Source organism: Jaculus jaculus, chromosome X (genome assembly GCF_020740685.1).
Source record: "Jaculus jaculus isolate mJacJac1 chromosome X, mJacJac1.mat.Y.cur, whole genome shotgun sequence".
In the NCBI taxonomy this organism is placed as follows: Eukaryota; Metazoa; Chordata; class Mammalia; order Rodentia; family Dipodidae; genus Jaculus; species Jaculus jaculus.
In genome coordinates, this window is record NC_059125.1 from 29310795 (window position 1) to 29320835 (window position 10041).

Below are 10041 nucleotides of genomic sequence, written 5' to 3' on the forward strand. Positions count from 1 at the left end.
GCAGGTATTATGTAGGTAATGTCAGCCACTGTGAGGTCATGTCTCTATCTCAATAAGTAAGTAAATAAATAATAAATGATTTCTTAAGAACAGAGAAAAAAGTAGATATAGATAGTATGGGCACACTAGGGCCTCTTGGCACTGTAAATGAACTCAGGACTCTTGCTACTTTGTGCATCTGGCTTTCCATGGGTACTGGGGGATCAAACGTGGGCCCTTAGAGTTTGCAAGCAAGTGCCTTTAATGACTGAGCCATCTTTCCAATCCCAGCATAGGCTTTTTATTAGATTTCCAGTATCAGACAGGAATTCCTTCTTGTGGAGTGGGCCTCATGTCCAATCAGAGGGCAGTTGGTTTCTCCATAGTAGATATTCTATCATTAGAATAGTTGGTACATGGGCTGGAGAGATGGCTTAGCGGTTAAGCGCTTGCCTGTGAAGCCTGAGGACCCCGGTTCGAGGCTCGGTTCCCCAGGTCCCACGTTAGCCAGATGCACAAGGGGGCGCACGCGTCTGGAGTTCGTTTGCAGAGGCTGGAAGCCCTGGCGCGCCCATTCTCTCTCTCTCCCTCTACCTGTCTTTCTCTCTGTGTCTGTCACTCTCAAATAAATAAAAATAATAATAATAAAAAAAATTTAAAAAAAAAGAATAGTTGGTAAATTTGGCCTGGCTTGCCAGCCATAAAGCTTGCAAGATCAACTGTTGGTTAAGACCATTTATGATTTTTCTCCCTCAACAGACTGCATAGCTCTTTCCAGCTCTGCTCCAGCTTGACTTCTAAGTGACCTTGCAGCCTATGCATGTGCATTCTTCAGCAGTAGGGTTTTGCCATCTAGTTCTGGTGGGGTACTAAGAGCCTTGGCAGCAGCCTGTAATATTTTGGGGCAGTAGGGACATCCTTGGCCAAAAGCTCACTGGAAAGTTTCCCACCCATGGCACTGAAATTTTCTTATAACAATCTATGGCTTATGGGTATAGCATTATCCACTCTCAGAGGGTACTTTCCAAAATTTTCATTTATTTTTATTTTTCCCCCCTCCCCCGTTTCTGATTTTGTTTTTTCCGAGGTAGGGTTTCACTCTATCTCAGGTTGACCTGGAATTCACTATGTAGTCTCAGGGTGGTCTTGAACTCATGGCGATCCTCCTACCTCTGCCTCCCCAGTGCTGGGATTAAAGGCATGCCCCACCACGCCCAGCCCATTTATTTTATTTGAAAGAAAGAAAGAGAGAGGCAGATAGAGAATGAGCATGCTACGCCCTTTAGCTGCTGCAAATGAACTTCAGGTGCACACACCACTTTGTGCATCTGGCTTACATGGGTGCTAGGGAATTGAACCTGGGTTCTTAGGCTTTTCACGCATATGCCTTAACTGCTGAGTCATCTCTCCAGCTCCAAACTCTCTTTTAAAAAACATATATTTAGGGCTGGAGAGATGGTCTAGCGGTTAAGCGCTTGCCTGTGAAGCCCAAGGACCCCAGTTTGAGGCTCGATTCCCCAGGACCCACGTTAGCCAGATGCACAAGGGGGTGCACGCATTTGGATTTTGTTCGGAGGCCCTGGCATGCCCATTCTCTCTCCCTCTCTGCCTCTTCCTCTGTCTGTCGCTCTCAAATAAATAAATAAAAATAAACAAAAATTATAAAATGTATGTATATTTAGCTAGTGATGAAGTAAGTTTCCATATCTGGCTTAAGGTTTCTTTCCTGCTTGACTCTTCAGATTTTCCACTCTCGAATCAGTGTGGAAGTTCTGCCATCTTGCTGGCTTATGTTGCAGGGGCCACCTGTGCTGCAGCACCTCCTTAGGGTAGTCTGGCACCCACAGTTTGCCACAGGCTGTTGAACTCTGAAAACATCCTTGAATTCTGACCAATTTTTCTATATTGTCTAGAATTCCATCAACCCTACACGATTTTTTCTTGCTTCCTTGTCCAAGGTTTTGTTGTTGGTAAAAGGTACATGAAAAATGGGGTGAAGGGATTTAGCAAAGGATATGACCCCTATACAGGATATGAAATCTATTGTGAGTTGTGCAGAAATGGCTCAGCAGGTAAGGGTTTGCCTGCAAAGTCTAATGACCCAGGTTGGATTTCCCAGTATCCACATAATCCAAATGCATAAAGTGGCACATGCATCTGGACTCTCTTTCTCCTCTTTTTGTAAACAAATAAAATCAAAAAGAAATAAAAAGGGCTGGAGAGATGGCTTAGCGGTTAAGCGCTTGCCTGTGAAGCCTAAGGACCCCGGTTCGAGGCTCGGCTCCCCAGGTCCCACATTAGCCAGATGCACAAGGGGGCGCACGCGTCTGGAGTTCGTTTGCAGAGGCTGGAAGCCCTGGCGCACCCATTCTCTCTCTCTCCTTCTATCTGTCTTTCTCTCTGTGTCTGTCGCTCTCAAATAAATAAATAAATAATTTTAAAAAAAGAAATAAAAAGATTTGCTGGAAAACTTTAAATGTAAAAATACCACAAGTATCTATTCAGAGATGATATAGATGAAGAAACGCATGACCCTTTCTTCTTTAATTTCCTAGGCAGCTCCTTAGCCTATAGTGTGAGAAGCTGGGCAGGATAGATCTAATTTGACAATAGGACCACAGGTGGTGGAAATGGCTTAGTAGGTAAAGCATGAGTTGAGATTCCCCAGATCCCATATCTATAACCCAGCCATGCCTAGGGCCAGGAGAGGCAGAAACACATAGAAGCTCATGGGCCAGCTAGTCTGGCAAAAACATTGGTAAATAAGGTGAAAGGGACCAATACCCCCAAGTTGTCTTCTGACCTCCACACATGCACTACGACACACATGAATGTATATCCACACACACATGTATCACACACACACACACACACACACACACACACACACACACACACACACAATAAAGGCAGTTCTTACTGCTACCCTGATGAACAGCTCAAGGGTGAAGGTGATAGACAATTAAAACCCATCAAAGCAGAAATCCATATAGGCTACCGAGACCTTAACACCAAATCAAACTGCCAACAGGCCTGCCATGGCCCAGGGAACATTGTGGAACAGGTGGTGTTGCAGTTAGCTTTGCATTGCTGGCAGAAATCACCTGACCAAGAGCAGCTTGTGGGAGGAAAAAGTTTATTTTGGTTTACAAACTTGATGGGAAGCTCCCATGATGGCAAGGAAAACAATGGCATAAACAGTGGATGGACATCATCTCCTGGCCATCATCAGGTGGACAACAGCAACAGTAAGGTTTGCCAAACATTGGTAAGGGGAAGCTGGCTGCAGCCCCCATAAACCTGCCCCCAACAATACACTGCCTCCAGAAGGCTCCAATTCCCAAATTGCCATCAATTAGGAACATAGCATTACACATAAGTTTATGGAGGACACCTGAATCAAACCACCACAGGCAGAAAGATTTAAAATCCACAGAATGGGCAGAAATACCCTGAGGTTTGGTTCCCCCCAATTCCATAGGGCCTGTCTGAGGCCTTCATGACCCCACAGTGAATATCATAACCCCGTAAACCCCAGGGAAACAGGAGCAGGGGCAAGGGTATAAAAAAGTACAACCTGTGGGCTGGAGAGATGGCTTAGCAGTTAAGGCACTTGCCTGCGAAGCCTGAGGACCCATGTCTCATTTTCCAGATCCCACATTAGCCAGCCACACAAAAGTGAGGCAACCACAAGGTTGAACATGCCCAGTAGGTGGCACAAGTGTCTGCAGTTTGATTGCAGTGGTGGAGGCCCTGGCACTCCAATTCTCTCCTATCTGTTTCTCCATCTCTAAAGTAAGAAATAAAAATAAAATTTTAAAGTATAAGCTGTTATATATAATAAAATTAATTAAAATAAAAACATAAGAACAGTAGCTGACTATGGTTGTGGAGCACTTCTCATGCATTAAGTAGGTGCCATCCTCAGCATTTGATATGCATTAGTTCATATGTATTTTTTACAAGTAGCACTGTTGTTTTGGTTTTTGTTTTTTGTCTTTGACATAGGATTTCACTCTAGCTCAGGCTGACCTGGAATTCACTATGTCGTCTCAGAGCGGCTTTGAACTCATGGCAATCCTCCTACCTCTGCGTCCTGAATGCTGGGATTAAAGGCGTGCGCCACCACACCCAGCCCAAGTAGCACTGTGAGGCAGGATCTGTAACTCCTATAAGACGTTTACAAGCAACTTAGAGCACAGGCGGGTTAAGGAGCTCACCCAAGATTCAGCAGCTCAGAAGTGAACTGGCAGCGTGAGCACAGGGTTTTCTTAAGCAGTCCACTCACTACACTGCTTTCAAGCCATTCCATAGGGGAGGTTATCCCCAGTGCCGCAGTGTTCTTTAGGAACCCAAAGAGAAGCATTCTATTTCCCCTTCCTTTTTTTTTTAATTTTTTTTGTTCATTTTTATTTATTTATTTGAGGGTGGCAGAGAGAGAGAGGCAAATAGACAGAGAGAGAGAGAATGGGCGTGCCAGGGCCTCCAGCCACTGCAAACGAACTCCAGACGCGTGCGCCCCCTTGTGCATCTGGCTAACGTGGGTCCTGGGGAATCAAGCCTTGAACCGGGGTCCTCAGGCTTCACAGGCAAGCGCTTAACCACTAAGCCATCTCTCCAGCCCCTATTTCCCCTTTCTAAATCTATTTTTATATATTTACTTGTGAGACAGAGAAAAAGAGGCAGAGAGAGAAAGAGTAAGTATGAGTGCACCAGAGCCTCCTGATGCTGCAAATGAACTCCAGATGCATGTGCCACTTTGTGTATTTGGCTTTTCATGTCAGGCTGTTAGGCTTCACAAGCAAGCCCCTTTAACTGCTGAATCATCTCTCTAGTCCTCATTTTCCCTTTTGTTTTTCTTTCCTTCCTTCCTTTTTCCTTTCTCTCTTTTGTTTTTGAAGCAGGGATTCTTTTTTTTTAATTTTTAGCATTTTCCATGATTATAAAAAAAATCCCATGGTAATTCCCTCCCCCACCCCCACTTTCCCCTTTGAAATTCCATTCTCCATCATATTACCTCCCTATCACAATCATTGTACTGACATATATACAATATCAACCTATTAAGTACCCTCCTCCCTTCCTTTCTCTTCCCTTTATGTCTCCTTTTTAACTTACTGGCCTCTGTGAAGCAGGGATTCTTGATCACCACTGTATTCATGACTCTAGCTGACCCATGAGCTTCCGGGAAATTCTCCTGTCTCTGTAGTCCATCTCCCCAGTAGGCAAGCTGAGATAGCATATGCTAACGCTCCAGCATCCACCTTTAGGTTCAGTGGATCTGAACTCAGGTACTCATGCTTGCCCAACAAGGTCCATATATGCTGAGCCATCTCCTCAGCCCAAAGTGTTTGTTTATTTATTCATTAATTCTTTTTTTTTTTTTTTTTTTTTGGTAGGACCTCACTCTAGTCCAGGCTGACCTGGAATTCACTATTTAGTCTCAGGGTGGCTTCAAACTCATGTTGCTTCTCCTACCTCAGTCTTCTGAGTGCTGAGATTAAAGACATGTGCCACCATGCCCAGCATAAGGTTTTTATATTTATTTATTTATTTTTGGTTTTTCGAGGTAGGGTCTCACTCTGGTCCAGGCTGACCTGGAATTAACTCTGTCATCTCAGGGTGGCCTTGAACTCATGGCAATCCTCCTACCTCTGCCTCCCGAGTGCTGGGATTAGAGGTGTGCGCCACCACGCCCAGCTCAAGTTTTTTTTTTTAAATATTTTTTTTGTTCATTATTTATTTATTTATTTGAGAGCGACAGACACAGGGAGAGAGACAGATAGAGGGAGAGAGATAGAATGGGCGCGCCATGGCTTCCAGCCACTGCAAACGAACTCCAGACGCGTGCGCCCCCTTGTGCATCTGGCTAACGTGGGACCTGGGGAGCCGAGCCTTGAACCGGGGTCCTTAGGCTTCACAGGCAAGCGCTTAACCGCTAAGCCATCTCTCCAGCCCTCAAGGTTTTTATCTTAAAAAAAAAAACATTTTATTTATGAGAGACAGAAAGAGAAAATGTATGGGCACACTAGGTCCTCCTATCACTGCAAATGAACTCCAGACACATGAACTACTTTTTTAAAAAGTATTTTTTATTTTTATTTATTTATGAGAGAAGAGAGAATGGCATGTCAGCCTCTAGCCACTGAAAACTCCAGACACATGCACCACCGTGTACATCTTTTTTTTTTAAGTCAACCCATTTTATCATAGGCAACTCAAACCTTTTTCAGTTTAAGTCTCAAACCTTTTCATATCACTTTCATATCCTTTTAATAACATACCTTATAATAATCTTTTATCTTATAAAGTCTTTTCTGATCCAAAAATACATTTCTTTCTCTAGAAGCAAGATTAGAATTTGGTATACAAATACGTCTATTGTAGTAAGCATGAACAAGCATGTTGTCAAAAACATAGAGGTTAATTATTTTAAATATATTGTAAACCTGGTTATAATAAAGTAACATTATGTTAAAGTATATGAGCATCAGAACATTTAATGACCATAAGCAGTGGAACAATTAATAATCATAAATTTAGTCATACATAAGGACAGACTACATGAAACATGACATGTCTGGCCAATATTAGACATAACAACACGAAACATGGAGAGGCATCCTTCAAGATCTTTGTTATATTTTAAATTGGTGAGGGGTTAATCATTTTTAATTTTTACTTATTTAATTTTTATTAACATTTTCCATGGTTATAAAAAAATCCCATGGTAATACCCTCCCCCCCACTTTCCCCTTTGAAATTCCATTCTCCATCATATTACCTCCCCACACCGTGTGCAGCTTGCTTTATGTGGGTACTGTGGAATTGAACCCAGGCCCTTGGGCTTTGCAGGCAAGTGCCTTAACCTCTGAGTCATTTCTCCAGCCCAAAAGTGGTTTTTTAAATATATTTTATTTATTTATTTGAGAGAGAAAAAGTGAGGGAGAGAGAAAGAGAATGGGTGCACCAGGGCCTCCAGCCACTGCAAATGAACTCCAGATGCATGTGCCCCCTTGTGCATCTGGCTAATGTGAGTCCTGGAGAATCGAACCGAGATCCTTTGGCCTTGCAGGCAAATGCTTTAACTGCTAAGCTGATTCTCCATGCCCCCACCCCCACCCTTTTTGAGATAGGGTCTCGTTCTAGCTCAGGCTGACCTGGAATTCACTATGTAGTCAGTTTCAGGCTGACCTCAAACTCATAGCGCTCTCCTACTTCTGCCTCACAAATGCTGGGATTAAAGGCATGTACCACTTTGTGTATATGGCTTAATATGTGTACTGACTAATAGAACCCAGGCCATCAAGGTTTGCAAACAAGTGTCTTTAACTGCTGAGCCATCTCCCCAGCTGTAGTTTTTTTTTTTTTTCTTTTTTTTGTTTTTTTGAGGTAGGATTTCACTCTAGCCTAGGCTGACGTGGAATTCACTATGGAGTCTCAGGGTGGCCTCAAACTCTTGACAATCCTCCTACCTTTGTCTCCCAAGTGCTGGGATTAAAGGTGTTTTTATTGTTCATATAGGACTTAAAGCAGATAGAAAGAAGCAAACTAGAAAAGATTTACAGTTGTTTCTGGATTATTATTTACCTATTGAGGGAGAGAGACTATGGGCATGCCAGGGCCTCTTGCCATGGCAAATGAACTCCAAATATATGTGCTACTTTGTGCATGTGGCTTTACATGAGTACTGGGGAAGCAAATGTAGGCCTTCAAATTTTGCATGCAAGCACCTTTAACCACTGAGTCACCTATCCAGCCCTTGTTTCTGAATTATTAATTATTTTTATTTTTAAGAAACATAAGAGAGGGCTAGGGAGATATCACAGTGGTTAAAGGAGCTTGTTTGCAAAGCCTGCCAGTCTGGGTTCAATTCCCTAGCACCCACATAAAGCCAGATGAAAAATGTGGTTCAAGCATTTACTGTTAAGTCACAATGAAAAGAGACCCTGGTATACCCATATACACATGTATACATGTACACAAATAAATAGATAAAACTAAAAAAATTAAAAAGAAATAGAAGAGAGGATTGGAAAAATAAGTCAGTGTGTAGGATCCTTTTTTAGCATGTTCAACACTCTAGTACTGCCTAAATTGGGTGTGGTGGAATATGCCTATAATTCTAAAATTTGGGAGGTGGAGGCAGGATGATCAGAAGCTCAAAGTGATCCTTAGCTACACAGTGAGTTTTGAAGGCAGCCTGGGCTCCCCCAACAAAAGAAAAGAATCAAACCTGAGTCCTTTGGCTTTGCCAGCCAAGCACCTTAACTGCTAAGCTATCTCTCCATCCCTAAAATTTTTTATAAAAGTTCTCAGGGCTGGAGAGAATGAAAGAAGGAAATGAAATGAGAACTTTTTTTTTTTTTTTGGCCATAGGGATTATTTATTTATTTATTTATTTATTTTTAATTTAATTTTTATTAACATTTTCCATGATTATAAAAAAATCCCATGGTAATACCCTCCCTCCCCCCACACACACGTTCCCCTTTGACATTCCATTCTCCATCATATTACCTCCCCATCTCAATCAAGATGAGAACTTTTTAAAATGATTTATTCATTTTGGAGGGGGCATGGGCTGGAGAGAGGGATTAGTAATTAAGGCACTTGCCTGTGAAGCCTAAGGACCTATATTCTACTTTCCTGATCCCATGTTAGCCAGACACAAAGGTGTGGCAAGTGCAAGGTGGCATATGCCCACTAGGTGGCACAGACATGTGTAGTTCAATTGCAGTGGCTAAGGCCCTGAGGCGCCAATTCTCATTTTTCCTCTCTCTCTCTAAAACAAAGGAAAAAGAGGCAGAGAGAGAGAGAGAGAGAGAGAGAGAAAGCGCAAATGGGCACACTAGGGCCTCTAGCCACTGCAAATGAGCACCAAATGTATGTGCCACTTTGTGCATCTGGCTTTACATGGGTACTGGGAAATCAAAATTGGGTTCTTTGGCTTTGCCAGCAAGCACCTTAATCACTAAGCTATCTCTTCTGCCCTGAGAACTTTTAAAAAATAAATTTAAAAAATAAAAATAAATAAAATTTAGAGCTAGAGATATGGCTTAGCAGTTAAGGTGCTTGGCCAGCAAAGCTAAAGGACCCAGGTTTGATTCCCCAATACCCAATGTAAAGCCAGATGCACCAAGTGGCATATGTCTCTCGAGTTTGTTTGCAGTGGTTGAAGGCCCCAGTGTGCCCAGTTTCTCTCTCACCCTGTATTTGCCTCTCTCTCTCAAATAAATAAGTAAAATATAAAATAGTAAAAAAAAAAATTTAGTTAGTTGGGCGTGGTGGCGCACGCCTTTAATCCCAGCACTCGGGAGGCAGAGGTAGGAGGATTGCCATGAGTTCAAGGCCACCCTGAGATGACAGAGTTAATTCCAGGTCAGCCTGGACCAGAGTGAGACCCTACCTCGAAAAACCAAAAAAAAAATAATAATAATAAATAAAATAATTTTAGGGCTGGAGGGATGGCTTAGCAGCTAAGGCATTTGCCTGCAAAGCCAAAGGACCCAGGTTCAGTTCCCCAGGACCCACGTTTAGCCAGATGCACAATGGGGTGCAGGCGCCTGGAGTTTGTTTGCACTGGCTGGAGGCCCTGGTGTGTCTATCCTCTCTCTCCCCCCTTTCTCTGTCAAATAAATAAATAGATAAATAATAAAATGTTTTTAAAATAATTTTAATTTTTAGACTTAATATTAGCATGTTTTTAATATTCTCTGTGAAACTGAACAGTTTGTACCCTCTCACCAAAATGAGAAGAAAAAGCAATGCATTTTAGTAACCAAAACAAATCTTTATTAGTTTTTAACAAGTCATATATGGTTGAAACAGCAGAAAAACTAAGAGAAAAATCTCTCCTAAAATCAACATTAGTTAGGAAGGCTTCTTAGTAAACAATTATATAAATCCAAATATACCATAATATAGCATATTCTATTCTGATTATGGTCTATTCTAAGAAGATTTAATTATAGATGTTTTGAGGATTTCCAACAATGTCTATCCTAAAATATAAAGTGAAATTTCTCTTACAAACAATATTTATTTAATGAGAAGATATAT